General features: G+C 33.1%; 1 pseudogene; it reads left to right on the forward strand.

Moving 5' to 3' along the window:
- The first annotated feature begins 2328 nt into the window (after positions 1 to 2328).
- The window catches only part of LOC131073293 (endoglucanase 16-like), a 30068-nt pseudogene continuing 14522 nt past the window's right edge, over positions 2329 to 17874 (forward strand).

Below are 17874 nucleotides of genomic sequence, written 5' to 3' on the forward strand. Positions count from 1 at the left end.
TTAGACCATTCATATCAGTCTAATTCTAAATAATTGTCTTCTAAATTTACTTCATTTTTTTTCCTAGTTAGTGTCAACGTGTAATGTTCCCTTTTGGGATGATCCTAAATCTTTCCCTAAAATCAAATGTTCAATTAAAAATAAGAAATATAGAATATTAATTCTAAATTTCCTTTCCAATGTAAACTTTGGTACTAACCCTACAAATATAGAATATAGAACTCCATTTCCCATAATCAACCATAATAGGGGTTGGAGAAGAAGCACGATAAGACACTTGGAACAGTCACCATAACTAAGCCCAAGAGTGTGGAGCATCTAACGAGGACAACTTGATACCTTGACCGCAAGTGGCAGGAACGCTTCTCCATCCAACATGAGGTAAGCTACTTAAAAGGAGGACTTGTATCAACTCTCCAAACTGTCGTTGCACAATAGGGTTCCTGGAATGTTCACCATAATTAAGACCAATGGCATGTAGCTCTATTCTTGGGTGTGAGAAAGTTACAATCACATGGGGAGGGGGGGGGGGGGGGGGGGGGGTGGGGTGGGGTGGGGGGCAACATTTTCTTGTTCAATGCACCTTGTATGTCTTATTAAAAAAGAATACACAAGTGTGAGACATCTATGATAGGAGAGGAATCATTGTATTCTTCATAATTATGAAAGGTAGTGATGATGACCTCTTGTCCTAGTTTATGAATAGCATGAAAAGTGGGATATTTGTGGTGGGTGGTATCAATTTAGAGGTTTCAGAAGAGATTATTGTCCGAGTGATTGCGTTGAAGTGTGATGGAAAAAAAGTCTCTCGAATAAGTAAACAAATTCTTATGAGGAGTGCATTTCAATGTTCCTAGAGGATGGTGAGGGACTAAAGAGACACTAGAATCGATTTAGCAAAGAAAACATTTCATTATTGTGAGGATCCATTACCTACCATATTGTAAAGTACTTCATATTGGAGGGACAATTTGTAACAATCCACAGGTACAATTTCCCCATTCTTAATCACTTAAGACATAATAAGCTTGTTAGTTATCCATTATTTTTATTTTCTTCCCTAGACAAGTGTTCTTTTAAAGATTTTTACCCACCCTTAAATAAGGGCTTCATTTATACCATTTACAATTACTGCTTGGATAAAACCCCACTCTCAACCCCACTGCACCGTATAATTCTCCTAATGATCATGACCAGAAGCCTCCTCATCCTAGTAGTTCCAAAAGGAAAATTTCCTCTAAAGATGAAAGACGCATCTCTCTCCCATGCCATTTTATTTGGATGTCTAATGGTTTGGGGTCATTCCTTACTTAATCTAATAAAAAACAACTAGAAACCATAGAAGATTGAGGAAACCAGCATGCGAGCACTAGAGAAACTAAGATTCATTTAACAATAGTAGGTCTTATATGGCCTACCACTCCTTATTGAGAAGCTCTTGTTTTACTTCAAATGACTTTTCACTACGGAAGAGGCTTGAACCAGCCACTGCAAGCAAAGGAGGATACAAGTAGGGAGTGTCCTCTAAATGGCTTTTCTTTTTTTGAACTAGAGTGGTGAGAACTATGATGAGGCTAAAGACCAGCTTATTGCAACTTTCATTTCTCTTTCCTCTTATGCAACTCCTATTGAAAATATTGAATGATAATGACCATACTATTGACAAATACCTTACAATAAACAATTAAATTCAGATTATATTTTTTAAAGTATAGTATAACATCATGTAAACCAAAAATATTTTTCCAATACTTGATACAAATATATAATACAATAATTACTTACTACACATATGTATATTATATTAAAGCATTAATCATAAAACCGAATTTTAACAATAGTATTATATCTTAAATCAAACTACAAACTTTCACCTGCCTTAGCCTGTAATTAGAATCGTTTTCCCCCTTACTATTCATCAACGAACAACGATAATTACTAACGGTAGCATTGCGGTGCAGACGGAAAATAATACAAATCAAAACAAATGCTAAAACTTATAATTCTTGTGAACAAGAACAAATCAAAATTGAAGGTAAAACGTATATATCTTGTGAAACGTATAATTCTTGTGAACAACAATCGAAAAAAAGACAAATGATATAAGGCATCAACCTGATTTTTCGTATTAACTGTTTGAGGTGCTGAGTATTGATCGTTTATTTTGTGGTGTCCCATGCTCTAAATCTTGCAGTTCCCATGCATTACTCAGCAACAGAAACTCATACACAGTCCTCGTGATAAATACTAGCTTTATCCCACGACTAACAAGTCTATAAATTTAGCGCACAATTCTAAATTGCATATCAAAGAAAGAAGAGAATCCATATGGCCAAGGCAATGAAAGCGCTTTTGGCAGTGGTATTGTTGCTGTTTTGTGGTGAGTGGCAGGTGGTTCGTGGAGAATTCGATTACAGAGATGCTCTATCTAGGTCTATCCTCTTTCTAGAGGCCCAACGATCCGGTAAACTCCCACAATCTCAGCGAGTAAAGTGGAGAGGAGATTCTGGCCTCACAGATGGGAAGCTGTAAAACGTAAGTAGAAGCAGAAATAAATCCCTATTCAATTTATTTAGAAATAAAAATAGAAGTGGATCATACTATCATTCCAAATTGACTCCATACAAAATTTTATGTGCAACTCAACTGCAGGTTGATTTAGCTGGGGGTTACTACGATGCAGGCGATAACGTGAAATATGGGCTTCCCATGGCATTCACTATCACCACACTCGCTTGGGGCACACTGGATTATGGGAAAGAGTTGAAAGCTGCAGGAGAGATTCAGAATGCAAGGGAAGCTATTAGATGGGGAACTGACTACTTTCTCAAGGCTAGTGCAACTCCAAATCAATTATGGGTTCAGGTAAAGAAATCTAATCTAAAATATTCAGCATTCATTCTTCAAGATTATGAAAAACTAACGAGGTTGATCTTGATGCATGAAATAGCTGGGTGATCCCCAGGCAGACCATAATTGTTGGGAGCGTCCAGAAGATATGGACACTCCTCGATCTCTTTACAAGATTGATAAAGACACCCCTGGATCAGAAATTGCAGCAGAAACGGCTGCAGCCTTGGTTGCCTCCTCCATTGTTTCCAGATTCACAAACCCTCGTTACTCACACCTTCTACTCCAACGTTCTCAATCGGTATGTTTGGGTGCTCAAGTAAAATAGAAAACATAGCTGTTAACTAACACAGCAAAATCAACAAGTTTCATCCATCCATTTTGAGAAAAATCTTATACATCCATCTTCTTTCTAACCGGCCATTAATGTTTCCCTTCAGCTCTTCAGCTTTGCCGATCGATCAAGGGCACCTACGGAGGAGAGTGTCCATTTTATTGCTCTGTTTCAGGCTAAAATGTAAGAAGACTTTGGTTTTCTCTTAACATATGCACTTGTAACCAGAATTTGGTTTTCTTTTAACATATGCACTTGTAAATATGATCTCAGGACGAGCTTCTATGGGCTGCATCTTGGCTATACAGAGCTACCAAATCCTCATATTATTCCAACTGTATTATCCAGCACGATGATGTAAGGGCATATGTTAATGAATTCAACTGGGACCTAAAATATTCTGGAATTCAAGTGCTTCTAACAGACGTAAGCGTAGACTGATTGGTGCAATTTTTTAAATAAAATGTAATATAAACGTACTCTAGCTTAAAGCTAACTTATGCACTTCACCAACCAGTTATATTTCCAAGGGGAAGCTCAATTCTCAGCCTATAGAAGTAATGCAGAACGCTTTGTTTGTTCACTTCTTCCAGGCAGTCCCATTCGTTCTATTAAAACCACCCCAGGTGAACTCTCTATCTCTTCACCAGTACCACTAACAATCATTCCTTTTTCTAGTCACAACCATATAAATCCTCTGTTACTACTCCTTTTCTAATCATAGCCCTCAAAATTATCTTAGTGATATCTGTAATACAATTCTTTTGTTACAGGAGGTTTGTTGTATGTTAGAGATGGCGCCAACACTCAATATGTTACCAGTGCTTCTTTTTTGATGGCAAGATACAGTGATTTACTATCAGCTAAGAAGCGAACATTTTCATGCGGCAACACTCTCTTTAAACCCAACGACGTTATGGGCTTCGCAAAGCTACAAGTAAGCACACTACATTATCTGCTTTTGTATTTTGGAGCATACAATATAACGAATCCTAATCATATCCTTTGCAGATTGATTATTTATTAGGAAGGAATCCTCTGGGCATTTCATATATGGTAGGATACGTTTCCAAATATCCAAGGCAACCACATCACAGAGGAGCATCTGTAGTTTCCACTCATCAACAACCAAGGAAGATCAAATGCATTGAAGGTTTTATGAACTGGTTTCACAAAGATTCTTCCAATCCAAACACACTAATTGGGGCAATAGTGGGGGGCCCAGATAAATATGATCGTTTTGTAGACCTCAGGACCAAATCTAGCATGCTTGAACCTACAACATACATAAATTCTCCTCTTGTGGGTGTTCTTGCAAAATTGTATAGAATGACATGCAAAACTAACAGGCAGTGTTGATTTTCTTGGACATCAAAGAACTAGGAAAAATCTTTCCATCAATCATTGGAAATGATAGATTATTTTGCACTAGAGTATTTACAATTGTGGGAGGCTATATGAGAAAAGGCCCCCAAGATGAATCATGTCATTATTAACACAATAAAAATTATTATTTTCAAGTTACAACTTTTATGTTGGTTCTAAAGTAAAAAATATATAAATCTATTTATGTTAGAATTAAAATTGAATATTATTAATAGTTTATGTTTTAATATAATAAAAAAGTGATATTATTAATTTTTTTGTTATGCTGATAGGTATTATACAATTTCATTAGGGGTAGTTAGAATTTGTATACATACAAATTTCTCCTTAAATCACATGGATGAACAATAATCATGGTCATTATTACTTGATTATGAAACTAGTTTACTTTTTAATATTGTTACAATTATTAATATGAAATTTAATATTGTTAAAATTGTTAATATGAAATGTGTAATGTGCTCAAAGGTGTGATATGATTATATTAAGGATGGTGATAACTTGTGCACATACAAACTTTTTCTTAAATTACATTCATCAACAATAACCATTGTCATCAATTAATTATAATACTTTCACCCTCTAAAAAATGGAAATCCCCCATCCTATGTCTTCATTATTATACATGAGCCAAATTTATTTGTTGGATTGTACATTGTCTCTCACATTATTATACATCAACCAATTTATTTGTTGCATTGTACATTGTCTCTCGCACTTTTTTATCACAAATTCATAGGTGCTCAATGAAGCAATGCCTATTTACTCTAAAGCATAATTTCTAAACAATTTAATTCACTCATCTCACTATTTCTTTTAAATACAAGTAATAAGAACTCAATGTGACAATAATTCTTGCAACAATAATATATTATTGAATAAAAACTCAATCGCCAATAAGTTGAAAACAGCAATTATGCTTTTACCATGAGCCCAAGTACCTTGGAAAGAAATAATAAAGGAATAAATAAAATGCATCATTCACATTATAGCCATCAACAAATGGCTGAAGAGAGAAACCCTTCACGCTGATGTGCAATTGGTTATGTAGCTTTTGAATACCACATTATTTTATTTTTCTAAAGAAAATATGATGTTTTATTTTCATTTTATATTTTCTTCCCCTACAAGTTCCCATTCATTCACCTGGTAATATATTGATTTAATTCTTATGATTTTGATTTTTTTTTAAATAATTGTTTACAATTTTATATTTATAGGTAATTCTTTTATTGACATGTTGTGGAATGAGGGCCCACTCATATAAAAAATGGCATATAAAATAGAGAGTGAAATCTAATTGAAAAATGAGGAGAAAAGAAGAGGAAGAAGACAAAGGAAGTTGACAAAGTTTAAGTTTGCTAAAACATATTAACAAACCATCCTTCCAAAATTTCACTAAAAGTAACTTTGCTTTAATGTTAAAGGACAAAAAGACTTCACTATTTTTCTTTAATTTTCTCTTGGTAAGGAGTGCTTGAGAGATCCACTAAGAGGCCTTTCAAATAGAGGCTTGGGATTCCATTTTATATTTTTCAACCCTGGATTTCATACTTGGTCACTTATCAAGTTTACCAATGTTTAATCAAAATCGTACTCTTAGTCGAGCGTGATATTCGTGATGTTAGGGCAAATAAATTCATCTTAATGGTCCAAACATTCATTCAGAAAACAAATGCGCTACTTACATGAAACATGAAGGAGATCCTCATCTTCAAAAAGATGGAATTTTTCCTATTGAGAAATTTCCTTACTTTTAGAGGTTTGATGATTGCACTGGATAGTCACCAAACAACACAATTCTACAGCACAAGAGAGAACTATATTCATAGAAATAACCCCAACAACCATAGTAATAAAGGAATTTTGCAAGGAATAATTTAATAAAATCCAATTGTTTTGTCAAAATAAGTCAGGATTAGAGCTACCATTTTTGTAAATCCCTTTCTGGAAGTTACCAATATAAAGATTTGATACATATTTTGTATTGCAGCCCATAATTTTGAGCCCCATTTATTAAATCTAAAACAAAGCTCTGAAAGACTATAACGACTAGTATGCTGAAACCATGCACCATATAAAATTTAATTCCAACCATGTGTGATAAGGGCTCAAAGAAGTTAGCCATCATACATTTTCTTGAATATATTTTTGCCCTATTAAGAGATCCCTCTTTAATTTCTATAAAAAATAATACACTTTATTGAGAAGGGTCTAAATGAGCATGTATAATTCCTCATAATTAAACGAATATTTTAAAAGTGTAGCCAAATTGAGATATTCTCGATCCTATGTTGACGCAGTTGATGTAGAACCAAGTGATGCCGTGAATAAAAGAGTTCTGAAATTTGGGATGCCTCTGAAGAAGGAATCTGCTAAAAGAACAAACTTGGTTCATTGTCAAAGATCTTATAGTTGTTTGATTCAAGACCTATTTTCATAGTATTATATAGACTAACATAATGGGGCTTCTTCAAAAGAAAAATTTAGGGAAAATACATCTATCCATCCCTTACCTTTAAACAAGTCATGCTTTTTCACAACCCTTTCAATATCCTGATCAGTAGATATGAACCCGTACCTGACATATAGAACACAAATGGAATAGAGATCCATAATTCTGAAGCAAATCAAATGCATTAGATAGGAATACAAAAACAACCTAAGAAGGAAAAAAAAATTGAGGAGCCTTCAGGTTAAGAACCTCTTCACCCACTATAATAATGATTGCCCGCTAGTTTGTCGCACAATCCCACTTGAAGATGTACTTCATATGCTTCATTGTGTAGGACACATATATTGGATACTCATAGTTAGTAAATGTAACTCAAATTCATTAGATCAAAGGATTATACTCTATTATTTCAACCACTAGTAGACAGAGAGAACAAGGAGAAAAAAATGATGAAACAAAACGTTCATTTTTCCCTCCTAAATCCATCTCCTCAAATGCCAACCAAATCTACGGAAATAGTAAGCTCAAAATAGAAATGTAATCATACAAGTGACGTATTTGAAGTAGATTGAAGTAATTATTTTCTTACTTTCTTAACCTTTCCAATATCTGATCAAAACCTATTGCACATCGAAAAATCATTTCCATTTTCATGAGATGCGCTAGAAAACTACCATGATTTCCTAAGGAAAAGCCACTTGACACTCAAATCAGAAAAAAGGAATTATAATCGACCTTAAATGGTGTTACCAATATATACATACATACATACATACATACATATATCTGTGTGTGTGTTTGTGTGTACGTGCGTGCATGCATGTACATACATACATATATCTATACATATATATATATATATATATATATATATATATATATATATATATATATATATATATGTATATATATATATATACATATATATATATATATATGTATATATATATATACATATATATATGTATATATACATATATATATATATATATATATATATCTATATATATATATATACATATATATATATGTATATATATATATACATATATATAGATATACATATATATATACATATATATACATATACATATATATATATACATATATATACATATACATATATATATATATATACATATATATACATATACATATATATATATACATATATATACATATACATATATATATATATATATACATATATATACATATACATATATATATACATATACATATATATATATATATACATATATATATATGTATATATATAATCACTATATAATAAAACAAATAATTAACTTCTTTAAAGTTTCATCCAATTTGTCATCCCATTTTGGAGGCGACATGTGGGCATATAAGGAAAGAAAGTAGCCAAATGGTTCATTCAAGTTAAGCTAGGAGGTCAAATGACAAATGTACTTTCAAGTCCTTGAACTTAATGGATAGGCTCAAGGAACCTTATATGATCTCTCGTGGGCTTCATAGCATGGATGAGTCATTGGGTAAATCCTCAAAGAAAACTCACATGTATTTATAATTATTAGGATTATGATTAGAATTGTCTTTATAACTTGTTCGACTATATGTGTATCATTTGATAACAAATTTGATTGCAAGTTATAAATCAAGACACTAAATTGACAAATCTCTATTTCCAACACAATCCCAACACTAGTTCAGAATTTTAGGGATAATCAAATAGAGTCCTAATAGAAATTAGTGATTCTCATGATAGCAACAAAATAGTGGAAGATGACCAAAAAGAGGGCACAATAAAGTAGGTCAACCTTTGGAGACTCAATGTTTAACCAATTTCATTTGGATTGACCTGAAAACTCTTTCACAAAAGGATGCTTTTCCATAATTTCCAAGATAATAAACCTAGAGTCAAGTTTCCAAGACATATCTTAGATACAATCATCATAGATCTTAAAATCAAGAGGCTCAAAAGGCAAGGTGACCTTAATATCCCTAAGAGATAAAAGGTAGGGTTGATTTCCTGTTCTAATGAAGGGCAAGAAAAGTGAGAGAATGAGGAATGTTCTCCCCATACATATAAGGAGGACACACAACCTCAACTTTATAATTTAACCATATGTCTAATGTGGGCTATTTTATAAATTTGGGATTCTAAAAAACACTATATATCTAATAAGGCTTCGAAACATTTTTTTATTGTTGTGTATCAATATAGATGTAAAGGCTCCTTTATCAAAAGGGAGACTCTAGAGAGGTAGCTTGAGCTAAGGGTAGAAACATAGAACTAGATTCCTTGTATTTTTGTTAGGGGGAACACAAATTTTTAGATTGACCTCTCTGTGATCAGTCCAATCTAAGCATATTATTCTATAAAAATGGAAAATGCATGACAAGATTGTTTCCCGCAACGAATTAGTAATTGTGTCAAGTAATAATTCATCAAAGATGCAACTATTGTGGACAACAGATAATGAGTCCACAATCATTTCCATGTGATTTCACTGCCTTAAATTCAACTCATTTCACTCTTACCCTTACATTATTTACTCCTTAACACCCTATTGATTTTTATTTTTTTTAGGTCTTTCCCTACATAACAAATCCATTATTACAATGACTAAAATTTCCAACATTAGCCATTGTTGACAACCCTATACAAAACACCTTTTCCCTCTCAATGTCATTTTCCCTAATTCATTTTTCATTTATAATATTGCACTCGTCATTGACCAGCTTACACTTGGCAATGCATATTAAAAATTGATTTTTTTTTTTGGATTGGCTAGAACCTTTGAATATATCGCTAATATTAGAAAGCCACATAAGTCAAGCATAGCTATAGTCAAACTGAGACAATAGTGAGAAACAAAAAATATGTAAATAAATAGCTTAATGCATTAACTTAATGAAATATTTAACTTAATAAGATATAAATTTAAATTGAAATATTTTTTGTCATCTAGAATAGAAAGTGTTCTATCTAGGATAGAGATATGTGATGACCATACAAGATAGCACACAGGAACAAATCATATAAAAAGTACATAGTATTCACAAGTAAGGTTATCTAGAAAAAATATCTACACTAACACCCTCCATGCACAACTAGGTGGATACAAAGAGATTAGGGTCTTGAAAAGTACAAAGAAACCCTAACAAAGTTGTTAAAGAGAAAACACCTAGTGGGAAAGACTTCCCATTGATGTGGAAAGAGGATGGAAGCAGATTAACTCCATAATATGTTAATGAAGAAGTCTTGAAAATTCATGTGTACCTTGATGTTGATCTTGAGTTATGACTAAAACTGATATATAGTAACAAGTACCACAAAGATTCAAGCACACTAATCATAATGAATGACCCTCAAACTAACATGTGACATGATGCAAATGAAATGAAATATTCAAAATCATTGACCAAATGCTCTAAATATGAGATGTTATCTCAAATGTACTAAAATGTGTGATTTTATGAGTAGGATATGCTCAAGAAAAACTAAATAATCTAGATACAATTCATGCAAGTTGTCATCAAGAAGAAGATGATATGCAATTAAACTTTTTATGCATGAATCTTCTCTAGGATGGAACTTTATTGAAGTTCAATTATTACAATACCCTCGAACCACGCTTGACTTAGTACTTTATCATATTCATTTCCTAGATTAGCACTAACAATTTTTAAAATAATCTCTATAGTCAAATGGGATAAATGAAGCATGCAAAAAACAAGTAGAACATACAATTACAAAAGAATGAAAAGAAGCTTATAGTATGCAAAAACAAAATCCTTCTGGTCTTTACAACACGAATAGGAAACTAATCTAAACAATATATATGGGCTGCATAAGAATAAAAGGGCTTGTAGCACAACTAGCATCTCCAATTACTTGCATGATGGTTTTCGTGTCCTCTTCCTAAACCAACCATGATAGCTATATGAATTGGAACCTCAATACAAATTAATCACAAATGCTTGATCTATGATATATCGTAGCTCCAAATAAGACATCATACAAGATAGAAGGAACACACATCTACCTTCCAATGTTTAATTTCACAGCTTACTAGATACCTCATAACAAGGTTAAAATAGGTCCAAACACCTCTAAAATTAGTTTATCACAATAACATGTTATTGGGAAAAACTAATTTAGAGGTTTTTGCACATATTTCAAAAAGTTATTGGACTAAACTACTTTTTATGATGTTTGAACCTATTTCAACCTTCTTTTCTACTATCTAGTAAGCTATGAAATTAAACATTGGAAGGTAGATGTGGTTTCCTTATCTTTATAAACTCCTCCATCTTGATGATGGATGACGAAGTATAATCTAAAATGTTGATGTGAAAAATATCTCACACAATTGAAATATAAATTATGATATATAGTGAGATCACTCTTAGAAACAACAAACTAGTGCATGGTTCTCTTTCAATTAATCCCCCATGGTGTGTTCAACAATTTGTATCAGAGTAAAAATTAGAGAGCAATGCGGGACCGGGAGAAGGGAGAGACTTTGAATTTGAAATTAGGACTAGGTGGGAAACCCTGCAATGGACAAGCAAACTAGGGGGAGGGCAGAAAGGATGGATCTCAGGACTGCCTGATTCCTCTGAGCCAAATGGAAACGACCTAGTGGATGGGAAGCCAAAAGCTAGTGACAAGCCTCTTGATCCTGATGGGGGGGATGGAGCATCATGTGCTAGACATAGCCCAAGGAAGGGACCTATTTGTAGGCACAACGGTCGGTCGTAGACGTCTCTATTCGGTGTCAAACCGAGTGGAAAGTCCTCGCTACTCCCAGTTAATAATATCTCAGAACCAGAAAAGCGTAGATCTTCTATTGCAGTTCCAGACCCAGTAATTGAGCATAACATTAGGCTTATGGCAATGACTCGGGTTAGAAAAATTTTGTGCCCGACGCTGAATATTGATGTTGTCGGGACATTTGTGAAACATAAATGGACGCATAAAGGTCAAGTGGAGATAACGGCTATATCCAAAGGTGTGTTATTGATGCGATTTTCATGTGGAGATGACATGTTGAGGGTGCTTTGTGATGGTCCTTGCTTGATTCGAAAATCTACGCTTGCACAAAATGGTCGCCTAAGATGGACCTAAATGAGTTATTTTTTGTACAAGCTCCTATTTGGGTCAGATTGTCGAGCCTTCCTCTAGAGTTATGGGTCGAGGATGTTTTAAAGGAATCGCTAGTTCCTTTTGGGAACTCTTATCTATGGATCCTATCACAATAGCTAGAAGAATACTTACCTTTGCAAGGATTTGTATGGGAGTTATGCAAGGCATGAATATGCAATTATCTATCGAGATTAACTCCAGATTGGGGAAGTGGATCCAACCTATACAATATGAAAGTGTCCCTTTTGCATGTTTTCACTGCAAAAAATCAAGGCATAATTCTAGAAAATGCCCTCTACAGGTCATCAAATAGAAAGAGAAGAAAGATAAGACAACGCAATGGAGAGCCAAAAACCCTTCTAAGCTACCAAAGATTGCTGAAAAAGAAAAAATGGCAGAAGAACCCCAAAGTGTTAGCATCCCTGATACCTTCGAGCAACATGGGAAAACTAACATGGAAAAACCCAAAAACCAGATGGTTGAAGAAGGGAAAGAGGATCAAATAGGAAAATATGAGAGAGAACGACAAAACACCAATCAGGAGGAACAATGAAGTGATACTCTAGAAGATGGAGAAATACAAGTGGTGTTCCAGACCAAGGAGGAAGCGGATTTGAATTGAATTGTGGAAAACACTAACAGAGATGGCCCTAGATCTGACTATGAGGAAGCCTAGAGGTTTTTGATCCTTGGAGGGATCTTGTGTGATCATATTTAATTCAAACCATGTGTGATAAGGACTCAAAGAAGTCAGTCATCATACATTTTCTTGAATATATTTTTGCCCTATTAAGAGATCCCTCTTTAATTTATATAAAAAATAATACATTTTATTGAGAAGGGTCTAAATGAGCATGTAGAATTCCTCATAATTAAAAGAATATTTTAAAAGTGTAGCCAGATTGAGATATTCTCAATCCTATGTTGACGCAGTTGATGTAGAACCAGGTGATGCAGTGAATAAAAGAGTTCTGAAATTTGTGATGCCTCTAAAAAAGAAATCTGCTTAAAGAACAAACCTAGTTCATCGTCAAAGATCTTACAGTTGTTTGATTCAAGACCTATTTCCATAGTATTATATACACCAACATAATGGGGCTTCCTCTTCAAACATTTCTTAGGGAAAATTCATCTATCCATCCCTTACCATTAAACAAGTCATGCTTTTTCACAACCGTTTAATTATCATGATCAATAGATATGAACCCGACCATGACATATACAACACAAATGGAACAAAGATCCATAATTCTGAAGAAAATCAAATGCATTAGATAGGAATACAAAAACAACCTGAGAAGGAAAAAAAGTTGAGGAACCTTTAGATTAAGAACCTCTTTGCCCACTATAATAATGATCGCCCTCTAGATTGTCTCACAATCCCACTTGAAGATGTACTTCATATGCTTCATTGTGTAGGACACATGTGTTCGAAACTCACAGTCAGTAAATGTAATTGAAATGCATTATTTCAAATGCTTATACTCTATTATTTCAACCAGTAGTAGACAAAGAGAACAAAGAGAAAAAAATGATGAAACAAAATGTTCATTTTTCCCTCCTAAATCCATCTCCTCAAATGCCACCCAAATCTATGGAAACAGTAAGCTCAAAATAGAAATGTAATCATACAAGTGAGGGATTTGAAGTAGATTGAAGTAATTATTTTCTTACTTTCTTAACCTTGCCAGTATCTGATCAAAACCTATTGCACATCGAAAAATCATTTCCATTTTTATGAGATGCGCTAGGAATGTACCATGATTTCCTAAGGAATAGCCACTTGACACTCAAATCAGAAAGAAGGAATTATAATCGACCTTAAATGGTGTTACCAATATATATTTCCCACACTACTTGGTAATCTTGTACAAATGTTGGAAAGATGCCACCTCAGTCACATTGAAGAACACTTTTCCTATGATGTGAGAAGAATGACAGTCTTTTAAATCTTCACTACCATGCTTCATCTGAATGTGTTGTGTCTTATGTCCGTTAAATATGATGCATGCGTCAGTTCACCTGAAATAATCAGAACAAAAAAAACAAACAAAATAAGGCTAATTAAATGGTTGTGACATGGCTAAGGGTGTGAATTCTTCATCCACGAGGATTTCTTCATAACTTAACAAAATTTCCCCCAAATTTAGCCAACATCCTTTATCGGCAATGAAATCTTCTAATCCATTGGAAGATCCAAGTTTCCATCCAACCATCCTTATGATTGAAGGCTTTTGTCCTCACTGATGAGATAATGTAGAGCATTAGACAAATTCATCAAATCAATCATGCCTTTCTTCTTCCATCCAGTCTCCCTATAAAGAACTCCAAGAAGCATCTAGAACATTAGGTCGACTTAGCTGATTAAAATGTTAATTATATTTTGGAGAACTTTATTATAATAAAGTGATATATATATATATATATATATATATAATTTAATTAAAATAATTACATTAAATCGTCATTTAAATATTTTTAATAATTTTTACCACTTAATAAATGTAAATTTAATTATAAATGTCACGTAAAAATTGGGAACATTACACTTTTTTGTTTTCAATTGATTTTTCTTGATGATTCATATTGTCCTGCAAATCTTTTTGAGTGATACTCAACTACTAATTTCTTTGTTACTACTACTTCTAACTTTCTTAGAGGCTTTTTTAGGACGAACCATTTCACTATTCAACTTTCACTATGATCCTTTGATATCATCACAAGTTGTGAAACTTGAGCCAAGATATGTCTCTAAATTTCTTTCAAGAAGTGGGTTATCTCAATGGGAAAACCTTTTATCATCTATTTTGAAAATTAGCTTATCTCCAACCCAATGGAGGAATAGAAATAATACAAGTAATATATAATCACTGTATAATAAAACAAATAATTAATTTCTTTAAAGTTTCTTCCAATTTGTCATCCCATTTTGAAGGTGAGATGTGGGCATATAAGGAAAGAAGGTAGCCAAATGGTCCATTCAAGTTAAGCTAGGAGGTCAAATGACAAATATACTTTCAAGTCCTTGAACTTAATGGATAGGCTTAAGGAACCTTATATGATCTCTCGTGGGCTTCATAGCATGGATGAGTCATTGGGTAAATCCTCAAAGAAAACTCACATGTATTTATAATTATTAGGATTATGATTAGAATTGTCTTTATAACTTGTTCGACTATATGTGTATCATTTGATAACAAATTTTATTGCAAGTTATAAATCAAGACACTAAGTTGACAAATCTCTATTTCCAACACAATCCCAACACTAGTTCAAAATTTTAGGGACAATCAAATAGAGTCCTAATAGAAATTAGTGATTCTCATGATAGCAACAAAATAGTGGAAGATGACCAAAAAGAGGGCACAATTAAGTAGGTCAACCTTTGGAGACTCAATGTTTAACCAATTTCATTTGGATTGACCTGAAAACTCTTTCACAAAAGGATGCTTTTCCATAATTTCCAAGATAATAAACCTAGAGTCAAGTTTCCAAGACATATCTTAGATACAATCATCATAGATCTTAAAATCAAGAGGCTCAAAAGGCAAGGTGACCTTAATATCCCTAAGAGATAAAAGGTAGGGTTGATTTCCAGTTCTAATGAAGGGCAGGAAAAGTCAAAGAATGAGGAATGTTCTCCCCATACATATAAGGAGGACAAACAACCTCAACTTTATAATTTAACCATATGTCTAATGTGGGCTATTTTATAAATTTGGGATTCTAAAAAACACTATATATCTAATAAGGCTTCGAAACATTTTTTTAGTGTTGTGTATCAATATAGATGTAAAGGCTCCTTTATCAAAAGGGAGACTCTAGAGAGGTAGCTTGAGCTAAGGGTAGAAACATAGAACTAGAGTCCTTATATTTTTGTTAGGGGGAACACAAATTTTTAGATCGACCTCTCTGTGATCAGTGCAATCTAAGTATATTATTCTATAAAAATGGAAAATGCACGACAAGATTGTTTCCCACAAGGAATTAGTAATTGTGTCAAGTAATAATTCATCAATGATGCAACTATTGTGGACAATAGATAATGAGTCCACAATCATTTCCATGTGATTTCACTGCCTTAAATTCAACTCATTTCACTCTTACCCTTACATTATTTACTTCTTAACACCCTATTCATTTTTTATTTTTTTAGGTCTTTCCCTACATAACAAATCCTTTATTTCAATGACTGAAATTTCCTACATTAGCCATTGTTGACCACCCTATACAAAACACCTTTTCCCTCTCAATGTCATTTTCCCTAACTCATTTTTCATTTATAATATTGCACTCGTCATTGACCAGCTTACACTTGGCAATGCATATTAAAAATTGATATTTTTTTTTGGATTGGCTAGAACCTTTGAATATATCGCTAATATTAGAAAGCCACATAAGTCAAGCACATGTATAGTCAAACTAAGACAATAGTGAGAGACAAAAAATATGTAAATAAATAGCTTAATGCATTAACTTAATGAAATATTTAACTTAATAAGATATAAATTTAAATTGAAATATTTTTTGTCATCTAGAATAGAAAGTGTTCTATCTAGGATAGAGACATGTGATGACCATACAAGATAGCACACAGGAACAAATCATATAAAAAGTACATAGTATTCACAAGTAAGGTTATCTAGAAAAAATATCTACACTAACACCCTCCATGCACAACTAGGTGGATACAAAGAGATTAGGGTCTTGAAAAGTACAAAGAAACCCTAACAAAGTTGTTAAAGAGAAAACACCTAGTGGGAAAGACTTCCCATTGATGTGGAAAGAGGATCGAAGCGGATTAACTCCATAATATGTTAATGAAGAAGTCTTGAATATTCATGTGTACCTTGATGTTGTTCTTGAGTTATGACTAAAACTGATATAAAGTAACAAGTACCACAAACATTCAAGCACACTAACCATAATGAATGACCCTCAAACTAACATGTGACATGATGCAAATGAAATGAAATATTCAAGATCATTGACCAAATGCTCTAAATATGAGATGTTATCTCAAATGTACTAAAATGTGTGGTGTTATGAGTAGGATATGCTCAAGAAAAACTAAATAATCTAGATACAATTCATGCAAGTTGTCATCAAGAAGAAGATGATATGCAATTAAACTTTTTATGTATGAATCTTCTCTAGGATGGAACTTTATTGAAGTTCAATTATTACAATACCCTCGAACCACGCTTGACTTAGTACTTTATCATATTCATTTCCTAGATTAGCACTAACAATTTTTAAAATAATCTCTATAGTCAAATGGGATAAATGATGCATGCAAAAAACAAGTAGAACATACAATTACAAAGAATGAAAAGAAGCTTATAGTATGCAAAAACAAAATCCTTCTAGTCTTTACAACACACATAGGAAACTAATCTAAACAATACATATGGGCTGCATAAGAATAAAAGGGCTTGTAGCACAACTAGCATCTCCAACTACTTGCATGATGGTTTTCGTGTCCTCTTCCTAAACCAACCACGACAGCTATATGAATTGGAACCTCAATACAAATTAACCCCAAATGCTTGATCTATGATATATTGTAGCTCCGAATAAGACATCATACAAGATAGAAGGAACACACATCTACCTTCCAATGTTTAATTTCACAGCTTACTAGATATCTCATAACAAGGTTAAAATAGGTGCAAACACCTCTAAAATTAGTTTATCGCAATAACATGTTATTGGGAA

This window comes from Cryptomeria japonica, chromosome 5 (genome assembly GCF_030272615.1).
Source record: "Cryptomeria japonica chromosome 5, Sugi_1.0, whole genome shotgun sequence".
Lineage (NCBI taxonomy): Eukaryota > Viridiplantae > Streptophyta > Pinopsida > Cupressales > Cupressaceae > Cryptomeria > Cryptomeria japonica.